Source organism: Anabas testudineus, chromosome 14 (genome assembly GCF_900324465.2).
Source record: "Anabas testudineus chromosome 14, fAnaTes1.2, whole genome shotgun sequence".
NCBI lineage: Eukaryota > Metazoa > Chordata > Actinopteri > Anabantiformes > Anabantidae > Anabas > Anabas testudineus.
In genome coordinates this window covers 10,464,271-10,480,846 of record NC_046623.1, presented here as the reverse complement: position 1 = coordinate 10,480,846, position 16,576 = coordinate 10,464,271, and the positions used below count along the sequence as shown (strand labels likewise).

General features: G+C 45.0%; 16 non-coding genes across 16 annotated transcripts; all 16 read right to left on the bottom strand.

The window, feature by feature from the left end:
• Positions 1–667: 667 nt before the first annotated feature.
• On the bottom strand, positions 668–757 carry trnas-gga. The gene is given in 2 exon segments: positions 668–703; positions 721–757. It is a non-coding gene; the product is annotated as a tRNA-Ser (tRNA).
• A 416-nt stretch (positions 758–1,173) lies between these two features.
• On the bottom strand, positions 1,174–1,263 carry trnay-gua. Its single transcript is given in 2 exon segments — positions 1,174–1,209; positions 1,227–1,263. It is a non-coding gene; the product is annotated as a tRNA-Tyr (tRNA).
• A 727-nt stretch (positions 1,264–1,990) lies between these two features.
• Positions 1,991–2,080, bottom strand: trnay-gua. The gene is given in 2 exon segments: positions 1,991–2,026; positions 2,044–2,080. It is a non-coding gene; the product is annotated as a tRNA-Tyr (tRNA).
• An 809-nt stretch (positions 2,081–2,889) lies between these two features.
• trnay-gua lies at positions 2,890–2,979 on the bottom strand. The gene is given in 2 exon segments: positions 2,890–2,925; positions 2,943–2,979. It is a non-coding gene; the product is annotated as a tRNA-Tyr (tRNA).
• A 4,512-nt stretch (positions 2,980–7,491) lies between these two features.
• On the bottom strand, positions 7,492–7,581 carry trnay-gua. The gene is given in 2 exon segments: positions 7,492–7,527; positions 7,545–7,581. It is a non-coding gene; the product is annotated as a tRNA-Tyr (tRNA).
• Positions 7,582–8,388: 807 nt separating this feature from the next.
• trnay-gua lies at positions 8,389–8,478 on the bottom strand. The gene is given in 2 exon segments: positions 8,389–8,424; positions 8,442–8,478. It is a non-coding gene; the product is annotated as a tRNA-Tyr (tRNA).
• An 808-nt stretch (positions 8,479–9,286) lies between these two features.
• Positions 9,287–9,376, bottom strand: trnay-gua. Its single transcript is given in 2 exon segments — positions 9,287–9,322; positions 9,340–9,376. It is a non-coding gene; the product is annotated as a tRNA-Tyr (tRNA).
• An 808-nt stretch (positions 9,377–10,184) lies between these two features.
• On the bottom strand, positions 10,185–10,274 carry trnay-gua. Its single transcript is given in 2 exon segments — positions 10,185–10,220; positions 10,238–10,274. It is a non-coding gene; the product is annotated as a tRNA-Tyr (tRNA).
• Positions 10,275–10,690: 416 nt separating this feature from the next.
• Positions 10,691–10,780, bottom strand: trnay-gua. The gene is given in 2 exon segments: positions 10,691–10,726; positions 10,744–10,780. It is a non-coding gene; the product is annotated as a tRNA-Tyr (tRNA).
• A 413-nt stretch (positions 10,781–11,193) lies between these two features.
• On the bottom strand, positions 11,194–11,283 carry trnay-gua. Its single transcript is given in 2 exon segments — positions 11,194–11,229; positions 11,247–11,283. It is a non-coding gene; the product is annotated as a tRNA-Tyr (tRNA).
• An 805-nt stretch (positions 11,284–12,088) lies between these two features.
• Positions 12,089–12,178, bottom strand: trnay-gua. The gene is given in 2 exon segments: positions 12,089–12,124; positions 12,142–12,178. It is a non-coding gene; the product is annotated as a tRNA-Tyr (tRNA).
• Positions 12,179–12,982: 804 nt separating this feature from the next.
• trnay-gua lies at positions 12,983–13,072 on the bottom strand. Its single transcript is given in 2 exon segments — positions 12,983–13,018; positions 13,036–13,072. It is a non-coding gene; the product is annotated as a tRNA-Tyr (tRNA).
• Positions 13,073–13,482: 410 nt separating this feature from the next.
• trnay-gua lies at positions 13,483–13,572 on the bottom strand. Its single transcript is given in 2 exon segments — positions 13,483–13,518; positions 13,536–13,572. It is a non-coding gene; the product is annotated as a tRNA-Tyr (tRNA).
• An 805-nt stretch (positions 13,573–14,377) lies between these two features.
• On the bottom strand, positions 14,378–14,467 carry trnay-gua. The gene is given in 2 exon segments: positions 14,378–14,413; positions 14,431–14,467. It is a non-coding gene; the product is annotated as a tRNA-Tyr (tRNA).
• Positions 14,468–15,275: 808 nt separating this feature from the next.
• trnay-gua lies at positions 15,276–15,365 on the bottom strand. The gene is given in 2 exon segments: positions 15,276–15,311; positions 15,329–15,365. It is a non-coding gene; the product is annotated as a tRNA-Tyr (tRNA).
• A 415-nt stretch (positions 15,366–15,780) lies between these two features.
• trnay-gua lies at positions 15,781–15,870 on the bottom strand. The gene is given in 2 exon segments: positions 15,781–15,816; positions 15,834–15,870. It is a non-coding gene; the product is annotated as a tRNA-Tyr (tRNA).
• Between the last annotated feature and the right edge of the window lie 706 nt (positions 15,871–16,576).

The following is a 16,576-nucleotide window of genomic DNA, read 5'->3' as shown; positions in this document are numbered from 1 at the left end:
CCTAGCTAACGCTAACCTTATACTTTCGGTTAATTTATGAACGCCACTTGTATTAATAATAATTTAGTGATAGGGCGAAAAGGGTAACTTTTTACGTGACTTTTAACAGTTATCTTTTTCCCACTTAGGTCAAAGTTCAGAAATGTGTTCAGTACAATTTCTGTGAACAATTAACCAGCCGGAGGCGGAGGTCCAGGACGTAAGGAAGGTCAGTAAACATACCCAATAAATCAAAGGTAAATGCAATGGCATTTAATCTGGCAGGTGGATGCTGGACGAGGAATGTTTATATATGGCGGTTTGGTTGTTGCTATGTTAAACATGGACACAGCAGAGCGAGTGGCTATAGAAAGATGAGGTCAGATATTTGATTCTCCACGGAAAGATGATGACTCTCAAATAATCAGTAATATGATTAGTGGAAGATGTACTTACTGATTTGATTCACTACAGACAGAATCTGTCATGTCATTTTCTCTTGAAACACATTTTATTAAGGATCTCCAGAGAATCAAAATCTCATGTTTAACATTACATTCTTCTGAGCCTGGGAGTAACACTGCAGTGCTCCCAAGGACACTTGATGAACATTACGAGGCTACACGACAAGACCAAACCTACCCGATCTTACAGCCAAAAACGCAGGACACAACTATGCAAAAGCGCGTCCTTTGAGCCGGAGTCGAACCAGCGACCTAAGGATCTCTGCCATGATGCACTCTCCAGTCCTCCGCGCTACCAACTGAGCTATCGAAGGAAGAACAAGGCCGCTTTCTCCACAGGTTCTGCGGAAAATCAAACTCTCATGTTTTCACATATTATTCTTAAACGCCTGAGCAAATAAATGGAGACTAGCCAGAAGAAGGGCCACGTGGCTCACTCTGCTTGCCTGTTGAACAAGGGAATTGTTCTCAACTTGAGTTTTAGAGTGACAAAAATGAGTGAACCTAATGTTGTTCACTAAAGAATGAACATTAGATGTCATGTTTAACATTACACTCTCAACAGCATAACGTTGTTTACTGAAGACTGAACATTACGTGCAGTGTGGACAGATTAGCAAGACACCACTATGAGAAGGCGCATCTTCCGAGCAGGAGTCCACCCAGCGACCTAAGGCTCTCTGCCGTGCCGTGCGACCAGATACGCAGGACACAACTATGCAAAAGCGCGTCCTTCGAGCCGGAGTCGAACCAGCGACCTAAGGATCTCTGCCATGATGCACTCTACAGTTCTCCGCTCTACCAACTGAGCTATCGAAGGAAGAAATGGAGGCTAGCCAGAAGAAGGGCCACGTGGCTCACTCTGCTTGCCTGTTGAACAAGGGAATTGTTCTCAACTTGAGTTTTAGAGTGACAAAAAAGAGTGAACCTAATGTTGTTCACTAAAGAATGAACATTAGATGGGGAAGAACAGCCATCCCGTGGACCATTTGAACTAGCGACCTAAGGATTGCTGCCTTGATTAGCCTGGCAAAAACCAAGCAGTCACCATGGAGCAGCTGTGCAATGTCGTGATTTTGACTTGATGGCTTCCATGCCAATTTCATGCAAGATGAAGGCAAGGTTTTAGATGCAGGTTGTCCAGAAAAACAAAATCTCGTGTTTAGCATGATGCTCTTAAAAGCCTGAGCAAATGAATGGAGACTAAGCAGAAGACAGGCCACGTGGCTCACTCTGCATGCCTGTTCAACAAGGAAGGAAATCGTTTTTAAAGAATCTCCTCGGCCCCACCAACTGAGCTATCAAAGTAAAAACAAGCACGCTTTTCCATCCAGGGTGTCCAGAAAATCTAATTGTCATGTTTAACATTAGTGTCTCAACAGCATAACGTTGTTTACTGAAGACTGAACATTACGTGCAGTGTGGACAGATTAGCAAGACACCACTATGAGAAGGCGCATCTTCCGAGCAGGAGTCCACCCAGCGACCTAAGGCTCTCTGCCGTGCCGTGCGACCAGATACGCAGGACACAACTATGCAAAAGCGCGTCCTTCGAGCCGGAGTCGAACCAGCGACCTAAGGATCTCTGCCATGATGCACTCTACAGTCCTCCGCTCTACCAACTGAGCTATCGAAGGAAGAACAAGGCCTCTTTCTCCACAGGTTCTGCGCAAAATCAAACTCTCATGTTTTCACATATCATTCTTAAACGCCTGAGCAAATAAATGGAGACTAGCCAGAAGAAGGGCCACGTGGCTCACTCTGCTTGCCTGTTGAACAAGGGAATTGTTCTCAACTTGAGTTTTAGAGTGACAAAAAAGAGTGAACCTAATGTTGTTCACTAAAGAATGAACATTAGATGGGGAAGAACAGCCATCCCGTGGACCATTTGAACTAGCGACCTAAGGATTGCTGCCTTGATTAGCCTGGCAAAAACCAAGCAGTCACCATGGAGCAGCTGTGCAATGTCGTGATTTTGACTTGATGGCTTCCATTCCAATTGCATGCAAGATGAAGGCAAGGTTTTAGATGCAGGTTTTCCAGAAAAACAAAATCTCGTGTTTAGCATGATGCTCTTAAAAGCCTGAGCAAATGAATGGAGACTAAGCAGAAGACAGGCCACGTGGCTCACTCTGCATGCCTGTTCAACAAGGAAGGAAATCGTTTTTAAAGAATCTCCTCGGCCCCACCAACTGAGCTATCAAAGTAAAAACAAGCACGCTTTTCCATCCAGGGTGTCCAGAAAATCTAATTGTCATGTTTAACATTAGTGTCTCAACAGCATAACGTTGTTTACTGAAGACTGAACATTACGTGCAGTGTGGACAGATTAGCAAGACACCACTATGAGAAGGCGCATCTTCCGAGCAGGAGTCCACCCAGCGACCTAAGGCTCTCTGCCGTGCCGTGCGACCAGATACGCAGGACACAACTATGCAAAAGCGCGTCCTTCGAGCCGGAGTCGAACCAGCGACCTAAGGATCTCTGCCATGATGCACTCTACAGTCCTCCGCTCTACCAACTGATGTATCGAAGGAAGAACAAGGCCTCTTACTCCACAGGTTCTGCGCAAAATCAAACTCTCATGTTTTCACATATCATTCTTAAACGCCTGAGCAAATAAATGGAGACTAGCCAGAAGAAGGGCCACGTGGCTCACTCTGCTTGCCTGTTGAACAAGGGAATTGTTCTCAACTTGAGTTTTAGAGTGACAAAAAAGAGTGAACCTAATGTTGTTCACTAAAGAATGAACATTAGATGGGGAAGAACAGCCATCCCGTGGACCATTTGAACTGTTAATGAAACTATCACAGATCAGGAGTTTGATATACTCTGTTTAACAGAAACCTGGATTAAACAGGACGAGTATGTAGCTTTAAATGAAGCAACTCCTCCTGGATACAGCTACATTCACCAGCCTCGTCTGACTGGTAGAGGAGGAGGTGTCGCAGTTATTTATAATGATAAACTGACTATCGTACAAAAGCATGTACACAAATTTAAAGCTTTTGAATGTCTTTATAGTAACATAACAAGTATAGATACAAATATAAAGTCTGCTCAGCCGATCCCGCTAATTATCATTTACAGACCCCCAGGGCCCTACTCTGAATTTCTTTGTGAATTTGCAGATTTCCTTTCTAACCTAGTTGTTTCTGTAGACAAAGCGTTAATTGCTGGAGATTTTAATATTCACTTTGAGAATCCAGAAGACCCTCTGAGAACAGCATTTATGTCCATATTGGACTCGCTAGGAGTAGATCAGTGTGTAGTAGGACCCACTCATAAAGCGGGTCACACCTTAGATTTAATAATATCATTCGGTTTAAGTATAAGAAATTTACTTACGCTCCCACTGTCTGAAGTTATCTCAGACCACTATCTTGTTTCAACTACAGTGTGTCATATTAACAATGTATACTCAGCGCCGCGCTATCGCATTAAACGTACATTTACATCAACTACCGCACAGAGCTTTATTAGTAATCTTCCAGAGTTATCAACTTTGATTGGATCACCGTCTGACACCACAGAACTAGACCAGGCGACTGAATATCTCGAGTCGTCATTACATTATACCTTAGATAAAGTAGCTCCAGTTAAAAGAAAAGTCATTAGAGATAAGAAACTTGCTCCTTGGTATAACGATGACACGCGCGTCTTAAAACAGACTACTCGAAAGTTAGAACGTAAATGGCGCCAAACTAAACTGTTAGTATTCCAGATAGCGTGGAAGGAGAGCATCCTGAACTATAAAAAAGCTCTTAGTGCAGCTAGATCAACGTATCTCTCCACTCTCATAGAAAACAACAAAAACAACCCTAGATTTTTATTTAATACAGTAGCCAAATTAACTAGAAAGAAAACCACTGCAGATATCTCCACAACAACGTTGTGCAGTAGTGAGGACTTCATGAACTTTTTCAATAACAAAATTGTAAATATAAGGCAGAAAATTCAAGCTTTAAAACCAGACAATTTAGTTGACGCAGGTGACGAGCTAACCTCAGCAGATCAGTACCTAGATTACTTTACTCCTCTTGAAGAGAATGAACTAATTTCACTCATCTCTTCTGCAAAATCTTCAACCTGTACATTAGACCCTATACCGACACACTTTCTAAAACAGATAGTGCCAGAAATAATAGAACCCCTGCTGACAATCATAAATTCCTCACTCAGCTGTGGGTATGTCCCAAAGTGTTTTAAATTAGCAGTTATTAAACCGCTAATCAAGAAACCTGATCTCGACCCTTGTCAGCTGTCAAATTACAGGCCGATATCAAACCTCCCCTTTATCTCAAAGATTCTCGAAAAGATAGTAGCTGGGCAGCTATCCTCGTATCTTCATAGAAATAACATACATGAACTCTATCAGTCAGGATTTAGGCCTCATCACAGCACAGAGACGGCCCTTGTTAAAGTAGTAAATGACCTCCTATTGGCCTCTGATCAGGGTAGTGTCTCTATGCTTGTGCTACTCGATCTCAGTGCAGCTTTCGACACTATTGACCATAGCATTCTCCTTCACAGACTAGAAAATGTTGTTGGAATTAAGGGAACGGCCCTCTCCTGGCTTAGGTCCTATTTGACTGATCGTTATCAGTATGTAGATCTAAATGGCGATTACTCCACATGCTCTCCAGTGGAGTTTGGTGTTCCACAGGGTTCAGTTTTAGGCCCCCTGCTTTTTTCCCTCTACATGCTTCCTCTGGGCAACATTATCCGTAAACATGGTATTAACTTTCATTGTTATGCTGACGACACACAGTTATATGTTTCATCAAAACCAGATGAGATCAAACTGCTTAATAAAGTTGAGCAATGTGTAAAGGATATACGAGACTGGATGCTAATTAACTTCCTTCTGCTAAATCCTGATAAGACAGAAGTACTAGTTATAGGATCATCTGCAGCTAGAAGCAAGATGTTAGACCACACCGTAACTCTAGATGGCCTTTCCGTTACATCTAGTGCAACAGTCAAAGACCTTGGTGTAATTCTAGATTCCAGTCTTTCATTTGAAGCTCATGTAGATAATGTCACCAGGACAGCTTTCTTTCACCTCAGAAATATTGCCAAGATAAGGAATATTTTGTCACTAAATGATGCAGAAAAATTAGTCCATGCTTTCATCACCTCTAGGTTGGACTACTGTAATGCCTTACTGTCTGGCTGTTCAGCCAGGTGCATAAACAAGCTTCAGTTAGTTCAGAATGCAGCAGCGAGAGTCCTCACTCGAACCAGAAGATACGATCACATCACGCCTATCTTATCTACACTTCATTGGCTCCCCGTGAAATTTCGCATTGATTTTAAAATACTACTTTTGACATTTAAAGCATTAAATGGTCTTGCGCCGCATTATCTAAGTGAACTGCTAGTGTCTTATGATCCACCACGCCTACTTCGCTCAAAGGATGCTGGCTGCCTGTCAGTACCTCGTATCCTAAAAACTACAGCTGGGGGCAGAGCTTTTTCTTACAAAGCCCCAAAGTTATGGAATAGCCTTCCAAATAGCGTTCGGGACTCAGACACAGTCTCAGTGTTTAAGTCTAGGCTGAAAACCTACCTATTTAGTCAAGCATTTGAGTAAATAGATCTGGGAAGGACTCATGGACGTAGAGCTTTATGGTGAACTGGTATGTTTAGATGCTGTCTTCCCAACTCTCACTGATCACTCGGGTTTGTTGATGGTGAAGTGTTTGGTTGCTCTACATCCCAGTGCGCCCTCATGTCTGTGTTTTCTTCTGAACCCACCCTTTTAGTTAGGCTGTCATAGTTAGTCCTGCCGGAGTCCCTGCTGCACTACACTAAATATACATTCACCTCAAACTTTATCTGACTGTGAATACAACTAACTGCAATCTCTCCTCTTCTCTCTCTTTCCCTCTCCCTCTCTCTTTTCCCTCTTCCTGTCTCTCTGTCGAGCTACACGTCATTCCACCCTTTGCCCTCTGGACCTGTCTGACTCGTCCTGATGCCCAACTTCTGGCTGGAGATCTCGTCGCCTGGATCCACCGTTTGCCCTTTGGGATGCGTTTGGAGACTGGATTGGTCACAAGCTACTATGATGTCGGTCCCGGCCTCGGCGGACGTCGGAAGCTGTTTCTTGGAGGTCTCGACTCAACGCTCGATAGTCAAGGAATGGAACTAGTCTGCCTGCAATAACTAACTGGACTCCATATTAACTTAAAATACTTTAACTGTTATACTGGACTGCTGCCTACACAGCATGTAATCACCCATATGAGGATGGGTTCCCTGTTGAGTCTGGTTCCTCTCAAGGTTTCTTCCTGTTGCCTTCTCAGGGAGTTTTTCCTTGCCACTGTCGCCCTGGGCTTGCTCATCAGGGACAATCACATTATTATGACTCATACACATACACTGTTCATGTACTGTTCTTTGGTTGTGTAAAGCTGCTTTGTGACAATGTCAATTGTAAAAAGCGCTCTACAAATAAAATTGAATTGAATTGAATTGAATTGAATTTGAACTAGCGACCTAAGGATTGCTGCCTTGATTAGCCTGGCAAAAACCAAGCAGTCACCATGGAGCAGCTGTGCAATGTCGTGATTTTGACTTGATGGCTTCCATGCCAATTTCATGCAAGATGAAGGCAAGGTTTTAGATGCAGGTTGTCCAGAAAAACAAAATCTCGTGTTTAGCATGATGCTCTTAAAAGCCTGAGCAAATGAATGGAGACTAAGCAGAAGACAGGCCACGTGGCTCACTCTGCATGCCTGTTCAACAAGGAAGGAAATCGTTTTTAAAGAATCTCCTCGGCCCCACCAACTGAGCTATCAAAGTAAAAACAAGCACGCTTTTCATCCAGGGTGTCCAGAAAATCTAATTGTCATGTTTAACATTACGTCTCTAACAGCATAACGTTGTTTACTGAAGACTGAACATTACGTGCAGTGTGGACAGATTAGCAAGACACCACTATGAGAAGGCGCATCTTCCGAGCAGGAGTCCACCCAGCGACCTAAGGCTCTCTGCCGTGCCGTGCGACCAGATACGCAGGACACAACTATGCAAAAGCGCGTCCTTCGAGCCGGAGTCGAACCAGCGACCTAAGGATCTCTGCCATGATGCACTCTACAGTCCTCCGCTCTACCAACTGAGCTATCGAAGGAAGAACAGGCCTCTTTCTCCACAGGTTCTGCGCAAAATCAAACTCTCATGTTTTCACATATCATTCTTAAACGCCTGAGCAAATAAATGGAGACTAGCCAGAAGAAGGGCCACGTGGCTCACTCTGCTTGCCTGTTGAACAAGGGAATTGTTCTCAACTTGAGTTTTAGAGTGACAAAAAAGAGTGAACCTAATGTTGTTCACTAAAGAATGAACATTAGATGGGGAAGAACAGCCATCCAGTGGACCATTTGAACTAGCGACCTAAGGATTGCTGCCTTGATTAGCCTGGCAAAAACCAAGCAGTCACCATGGAGCAGCTGTGCAACGTCGTGATTTTGACTTGATGGCTTCCATGCCAATTTCATGCAAGATGAAGGCAAGGTTTAGATGCAGGTTGTCCAGAAAATGAAAATCTCGTGTTTAGCATGATGCTCTTAAAAGCCTGAGCAAATGAATGGAGACTAAGCAGAAGACAGGCCACGTGGCTCACTCTGCATGCCTGTTCAACAAGGAAGGAAATCAGTTTTTAAAGAATCTCCTCGGCCCCACCAACTGAGCTATCAAAGTAAAAACAAGCACGCTTTTCATCCAGGGTGTCCAGAAAATCTAAATGTCATGTTTAACATTACTCTCTTAACAGCATAACGTTGTTTACTGAAGACTGAACATTACGTGCAGTGTGGACAGATTAGCAAGACACCACTATGAGAGGGCGCATCTTCCGAGCAGGAGTCCACCCAGCGACCTAAGGCTCTCTGCCGTGCCGTGCGACCAGATACGCAGGACACAACTATGCAAAAGCGCGTCCTTCGAGCCGGAGTCGAACCAGCGACCTAAGGATCTCTGCCATGATGCACTCTACAGTCCTCCGCTCTACCAACTGAGCTATCGAAGGAAGAACAGGGCCTCTTTCTCCACAGGTTCTGCGCAAAATCAAACTCTCATGTTTTCACATATCATTCTTAAACGCCTGAGCAAATAAATGGAGACTAGCCAGAAGAAGGGCCACGTGGCTCACTCTGCTTGCCTGTTGAACAAGGGAATTGTTCTCAACTTGAGTTTTAGAGTGACAAAAAAGAGTGAACCTAATGTTGTTCACTAAAGAATGAACATTAGATGGGGAAGAACAGCCATCCCGTGGACCATTTGAACTAGCGACCTAAGGATTGCTGCCTTGATTAGCCTGGCAAAAACCAAGCAGTCACCATGGAGCAGCTGTGCAACGTCGTGATTTTGACTTGATGGCTTCCATGCCAATTTCATGCAAGATGAAGGCAAGGTTTTAGATGCAGGTTGTCCAGAAAAACAAAATCTCGTGTTTAGCATGATGCTCTTAAAAGCCTGAGCAAATGAATGGAGACTAAGCAGAAGACAGGCCACGTGGCTCACTCTGCATGCCTGTTCAACAAGGAAGGAAATCGTTTTTAAAGAATCTCCTCGGCCCCACCAACTGAGCTATCAAAGTAAAAACAAGCACGCTTTTCATCCAGGGTGTCCAGAAAATCTAAATGTCATGTTTAACATTACTCTCTTAACAGCATAACGTTGTTTACTGAAGACTGAACATTACGTGCAGTGTGGACAGATTAGCAAGACACCACTATGAGAAGGCGCATCTTCCGAGCAGGAGTCCACCCAGCGACCTAAGGCTCTCCGCCGTGCCGTGCGATCAGATACGCAGGACACAACTATGCAAAAGCGCGTCCTTCGAGCCGGAGTCGAACCAGCGACCTAAGGATCTCTGCCATGATGCACTCTACAGTCCTCCGCTCTACCAACTGAGCTATCGAAGGAAGAACAGGGCCTCTTTCTCCACAGGTTCTGCGCAAAATCAAACTCTCATGTTTTCACATATCATTCTTAAACGCCTGAGCAAATAAATGGAGACTAGCCAGAAGAAGGGCCACGTGGCTCACTCTGCTTGCCTGTTGAACAAGGGAATTGTTCTCAACTTGAGTTTTAGAGTGACAAAAAAGAGTGAACCTAATGTTGTTCACTAAAGAATGAACATTAGATGGGGAAGAACAGCCATCCCGTGGACCATTTGAACTAGCGACCTAAGGATTGCTGCCTTGATTAGCCCGGCAAAAACCAAGCAGTCACCATGGAGCAGCTGTGCAACGTCGTGATTTTGACTTGATGGCTTCCATGCCAATTTCATGCAAGATGAAGGCAAGGTTTTAGATGCAGGTTGTCCAGAAAAACAAAATCTCGTGTTTAGCATGATGCTCTTAAAAGCCTGAGCAAATGAATGGAGACTAAGCAGAAGACAGGCCACGTGGCTCACTCTGCATGCCTGTTCAACAAGGAAGGAAATCGTTTTTAAAGAATCTCCTCGGCCCCCCCAACTGAGCTATCAAAGTAAAAACAAGCACGCTTTTCATCCAGGGTGTCCAGAAAATCTAAATGTCATGTTTAACATTACTCTCTTAACAGCATAACGTTGTTTACTGAAGACTGAACATTACGTGCAGTGTGGACAGATTAGCAAGACACCACTATGAGAGGGCGCATCTTCCGAGCAGGAGTCCACCCAGCGACCTAAGGCTCTCTGCCGTGCCGTGCGACCAGATACGCAGGACACAACTATGCAAAAGCGCGTCCTTCGAGCCGGAGTCGAACCAGCGACCTAAGGATCTCTGCCATGATGCACTCTACAGTCCTCCGCTCTACCAACTGAGCTATCGAAGGAAGAACAGGGCCTCTTTCTCCACAGGTTCTGCGCAAAATCAAACTCTCATGTTTTCACATATCATTCTTAAACGCTTGAGCAAATAAATGGAGACTAGCCAGAAGAAGGGCCACGTGGCTCACTCTGCTTGCCTGTTGAACAAGGGAATTGTTCTCAACTTGAGTTTTAGAGTGACAAAAAAGAGTGAACCTAATGTTGTTCACTAAAGAATGAACATTAGATGTCATGTTTAACATTACACTCTCAACAGCATAACGTTGTTTACTGAAGACTGAACATTACGTGCAGTGTGGACAGATTAGCAAGACACCACTATGAGAAGGCGCATCTTCCGAGCAGGAGTCCACCCAGCGACCTAAGGCTCTCTGCCGTGCCGTGCGACCAGATACGCAGGACACAACTATGCAAAAGCACGTCCTTCGAGCCGGAGTCGAACCAGCGACCTAAGGATCTCTGCCATGATGCACTCTACAGTCCTCCGCTCTACCAACTGATGTATCGAAGGAAGAACAAGGCCTCTTACTCCACAGGTTCTGCGCAAAATCAAACTCTCATGTTTTCACATATTCTTAAACGCCTGAGCAAATAAATGGAGACTAGCCAGAAGAAGGGCCACGTGGCTCACTCTGCTTGCCTGTTGAACAAGGGAATTGTTCTCAACTTGAGTTTTAGAGTGACAAAAAAGAGTGAACCTAATGTTGTTCACTAAAGAATGAACATTAGATGTCATGTTTAACATTACACTCTTAACAGCATAACGTTGTTTACTGAAGACTGAACATTACGTGCAGTGTGGACAGATTAGCAAGACACCACTATGAGAGGGCGCATCTTCCGAGCAGGAGTCCACCCAGCGCCCTAAGGCTCTCTGCCGTGCCGTGCGACCAGATACGCAGGACACAACTATGCAAAAGCGCGTCCTTCGAGCCGGAGTCGAACCAGCGACCTAAGGATCTCTGCCATGATGCACTCTACAGTCCTCCGCTCTACCAACTGATGTATCGAAGGAAGAACAAGGCCTCTTACTCCACAGGTTCTGCGCAAAATCAAACTCTCATGTTTTCACATATTCTTAAACGCCTGAGCAAATAAATGGAGACTAGCCAGAAGAAGGGCCACGTGGCTCACTCTGCTTGCCTGTTGAACAAGGGAATTGTTCTCAACTTGAGTTTTAGAGTGACAAAAAAGAGTGAACCTAATGTTGTTCACTAAAGAATGAACATTAGATGGGGAAGAACAGCCATCCCGTGGACCATTTGAACTAGCGACCTAAGGATTGCTGCCTTGATTAGCCTGGCAAAAACCAAGCAGTCACCATGGAGCAGCTGTGCAACGTCGTGATTTTGACTTGATGGCTTCCATGCCAATTTCATGCAAGATGAAGGCAAGGTTTTAGATGCAGGTTGTCCAGAAAAACAAAATCTCGTGTTTAGCATGATGCTCTTAAAAGCCTGAGCAAATGAATGGAGACTAAGCAGAAGACAGGCCACGTGGCTCACTCTGCATGCCTGTTCAACAAGGAAGGAAATCGTTTTTAAAGAATCTCCTCGGCCCCACCAACTGAGCTATCAAAGTAAAAACAAGCACGCTTTTCATCCAGGGTGTCCAGAAAATCTAATTGTCATGTTTAACATTAGTGTCTCAACAGCATAACGTTGTTTACTGAAGACTGAACATTACGTGCAGTGTGGACAGATTAGCAAGACACCACTATGAGAAGGCGCATCTTCCGAGCAGGAGTCCACCCAGCGACCTAAGGCTCTCCGCCGTGCCGTGCGATCAGATACGCAGGACACAACTATGCAAAAGCGCGTCCTTCGAGCCGGAGTCGAACCAGCGACCTAAGGATCTCTGCCATGATGCACTCTACAGTCCTCCGCTCTACCAACTGAGCTATCGAAGGAAGAACAGGCCTCTTTCTCCACAGGTTCTGCGCAAAATCAAACTCTCATGTTTTCACATATTCTTAAACGCCTGAGCAAATAAATGGAGACTAGCCAGAAGAAGGGCCACGTGGCTCACTCTGCTTGCCTGTTGAACAAGGGAATTGTTCTCAACTTGAGTTTTAGAGTGACAAAAAAGAGTGAACCTAATGTTGTTCACTAAAGAATGAACATTAGATGGGGAAGAACAGCCATCCCGTGGACCATTTGAACTAGCGACCTAAGGATTGCTGCCTTGATTAGCCCGGCAAAAACCAAGCAGTCACCATGGAGCAGCTGTGCAACGTCGTGATTTTGACTTGATGGCTTCCATGCCAATTTCATGCAAGATGAAGGCAAGGTTTAAGATGCAGGTTGTCCAGAAAATGAAAATCTCGTGTTTAGCATGATGCTCTTAAAAGCCTGAGCAAATGAATGGAGACTAAGCAGAAGACAGGCCACGTGGCTCACTCTGCATGCCTGTTCAACAAGGAAGGAAATCGTTTTTAAAGAATCTCCTCGGCCCCACCAACTGAGCTATCAAAGTAAAAACAAGCACGCTTTTCATCCAGGGTGTCCAGAAAATCTAAATGTCATGTTTAACATTACTCTCTTAACAGCATAACGTTGTTTACTGAAGACTGAACATTACGTGCAGTGTGGACAGATTAGCAAGACACCACTATGAGAGGGCGCATCTTCCGAGCAGGAGTCCACCCAGCGACCTAAGGCTCTCTGCCGTGCCGTGCGACAAGATACGCAGGACACAACTATGCAAAAGCGCGTCCTTCGAGCCGGAGTTGAACCAGCGACCTAAGGATCTCTGCCATGATGCACTCTACAGTCCTCCGCTCTACCAACTGAGCTATCGAAGGAAGAACAGGGCCTCTTTCTCCACAGGTTCTGCGCAAAATCAAACTCTCATGTTTTCACATATCATTCTTAAACGCTTGAGCAAATAAATGGAGACTAGCCAGAAGAAGGGCCACGTGGCTCACTCTGCTTGCCTGTTGAACAAGGGAATTGTTCTCAACTTGAGTTATGAGTGACAAAAAAGAGTGAACCTAATGTTGTTCACTAAAGAATGAACATTAGATGTCATGTTTAACATTACACTCTCAACAGCATAACGTTGTTTACTGAAGACTGAACATTACGTGCAGTGTGGACAGATTAGCAAGACACCACTATGAGAGGGCGCATCTTCCGAGCAGGAGTCCACCCAGCGACCTAAGGCTCTCTGCCGTGCGACCAGATACGCAGGACACAACTATGCAAAAGCGCGTCCTTCGAGCCGGAGTCGAACCAGCGACCTAAGGATCTCTGCCATGATGCACTCTACAGTCCTCCGCTCTACCAACTGAGCTATCGAAGGAAGAACAGGGCCTCTTACTCCACAGGTTCTGCGCAAAATCAAACTCTCATGTTTTCACATATTCTTAAACGCCTGAGCAAATAAATGGAGACTAGCCAGAAGAAGGGCCACGTGGCTCACTCTGCTTGCCTGTTGAACAAGGGAATTGTTCTCAACTTGAGTTTTAGAGTGACAAAAAAGAGTGAACCTAATGTTGTTCACTAAAGAATGAACATTAGATGGGGAAGAACAGCCATCCCGTGGACCATTTGAACTAGCGACCTAAGGATTGCTGCCTTGATTAGCCCGGCAAAAACCAAGCAGTCACCATGGAGCAGCTGTGCAACGTCGTGATTTTGACTTGATGGCTTCCATGCCAATTTCATGCAAGATGAAGGCAAGGTTTAAGATGCAGGTTGTCCAGAAAATGAAAATCTCGTGTTTAGCATGATGCTCTTAAAAGCCTGAGCAAATGAATGGAGACTAAGCAGAAGACAGGCCACGTGGCTCACTCTGCATGCCTGTTCAACAAGGAAGGAAGTCATTTTTAAAGAATCTCCTCGGCCCCACCAACTGAGCTATCAAAGTAAAAACAAGCACGCTTTTCATCCAGGGTGTCCAGAAAATCTAAATGTCATGTTTAACATTACTCTCTTAACAGCATAACGTTGTTTACTGAAGACTGAACATTACGTGCAGTGTGGACAGATTAGCAAGACACCACTATGAGAGGGCGCATCTTCCGAGCAGGAGTCCACCCAGCGACCTAAGGCTCTCTGCCGTGCCGTGCGACAAGATACGCAGGACACAACTATGCAAAAGCGCGTCCTTCGAGCCGGAGTTGAACCAGCGACCTAAGGATCTCTGCCATGATGCACTCTACAGTCCTCCGCTCTACCAACTGAGCTATCGAAGGAAGAACAGGGCCTCTTTCTCCACAGGTTCTGCGCAAAATCAAACTCTCATGTTTTCACATATCATTCTTAAACGCTTGAGCAAATAAATGGAGACTAGCCAGAAGAAGGGCCACGTGGCTCACTCTGCTTGCCTGTTGAACAAGGGAATTGTTCTCAACTTGAGTTTTAGAGTGACAAAAAAGAGTGAACCTAATGTTGTTCACTAAAGAATGAACATTAGATGGGGAAGAACAGCCATCCCGTGGACCATTTGAACTAGCGACCTAAGGATTGCTGCCTTGATTAGCCTGGCAAAAACCAAGCAGTCACCATGGAGCAGCTGTGCAACGTCGTGATTTTGACTTGATGGCTTCCATGCCAATTTCATGCAAGATGAAGGCAAGGTTTTAGATGCAGGTTGTCCAGAAAATGAAAATCTCGTGTTTAGCATGATGCTCTTAAAAGCCTGAGCAAATGAATGGAGACTAAGCAGAAGACAGGCCACGTGGCTCACTCTGCATGCCTGTTCAACAAGGAAGGAAATCGTTTTTAAAGAATCTCCTCGGCCCCACCAACTGAGCTATCAAAGTAAAAACAAGCACGCTTTTCATCCAGGGTGTCCAGAAAATCTAAATGTCATGTTTAACATTACTCTCTTAACAGCATAACGTTGTTTACTGAAGACTGAACATTACGTGCAGTGTGGACAGATTAGCAAGACACCACTATGAGAGGGCGCATCTTCCGAGCAGGAGTCCACCCAGCGACCTAAGGCTCTCTGCCGTGCCGTGCGACCAGATACGCAGGACACAACTATGCAAAAGCGCGTCCTTCGAGCCGGAGTCGAACCAGCGACCTAAGGATCTCTGCCATGATGCACTCTACAGTCCTCCGCTCTACCAACTGAGCTATCGAAGGAAGAACAGGCCTCTTTCTCCACAGGTTCTGCGCAAAATCAAACTCTCATGTTTTCACATATCATTCTTAAACGCTTGAGCAAATAAATGGAGACTAGCCAGAAGAAGGGCCACGTGGCTCACTCTGCTTGCCTGTTGAACAAGGGAATTGTTCTCAACTTGAGTTTTAGAGTGACAAAAAAGAGTGAACCTAATGTTGTTCACTAAAGAATGAACATTAGATGTCATGTTTAACATTACACTCTCAACAGCATAACGTTGTTTACTGAAGACTGAACATTACGTGCAGTGTGGACAGATTAGCAAGACACCACTATGAGAAGGCGCATCTTCCGAGCAGGAGTCCACCCAGCGACCTAAGGCTCTCTGCCGTGCCGTGCGACCAGATACGCAGGACACAACTATGCAAAAGCGCGTCCTTCGAGCCGGAGTCGAACCAGCGACCTAAGGATCTCTGCCATGATGCACTCTACAGTCCTCCGCTCTACCAACTGAGCTATCGAAGGAAGAACAAGGCCTCTTTCTCCACAGGTTCTGCGCAAAATCAAACTCTCATGTTTTCACATATCATTCTTAAACGCCTGAGCAAATAAATGGAGACTAGCCAGAAGAAGGGCCACGTGGCTCACTCTGCTTGCCTGTTGAACAAGGGAATTGTTCTCAACTTGAGTTTTAGAGTGACAAAAAAGAGTGAACCTAATGTTGTTCACTAAAGAATGAACATTAGATGGGGAAGAACAGCCATCCCGTGGACCATTTGAACTAGCGACCTAAGGATTGCTGCCTTGATTAGCCTGGCAAAAACCAAGCAGTCACCATGGAGCAGCTGTGCAACGTCGTGATTTTGACTTGATGGCTTCCATGCCAATTTCATGCAAGATGAAGGCAAGGTTTAAGATGCAGGTTGTCCAGAAAATGAAAATCTCGTGTTTAGCATGATGCTCTTAAAAGCCTGAGCAAATGAATGGAGACTAAGCAGAAGACAGGCCACGTGGCTCACTCTGCATGCCTGTTCAACAAGGAAGGAAGTCATTTTTAAAGAATCTCCTCGGCCCCACCAACTGAGCTATCAAAGTAAAAACAAGCACGCTTTTCCATCCAGGGTGTCCAGAAAATCTAATTGTCATGTTTAACATTAGTGTCTCAACAGCATAACGTTGTTTACTGAAGACTGAACATTACGTGCAGTGTGGACAGATTAGCAAGACACCA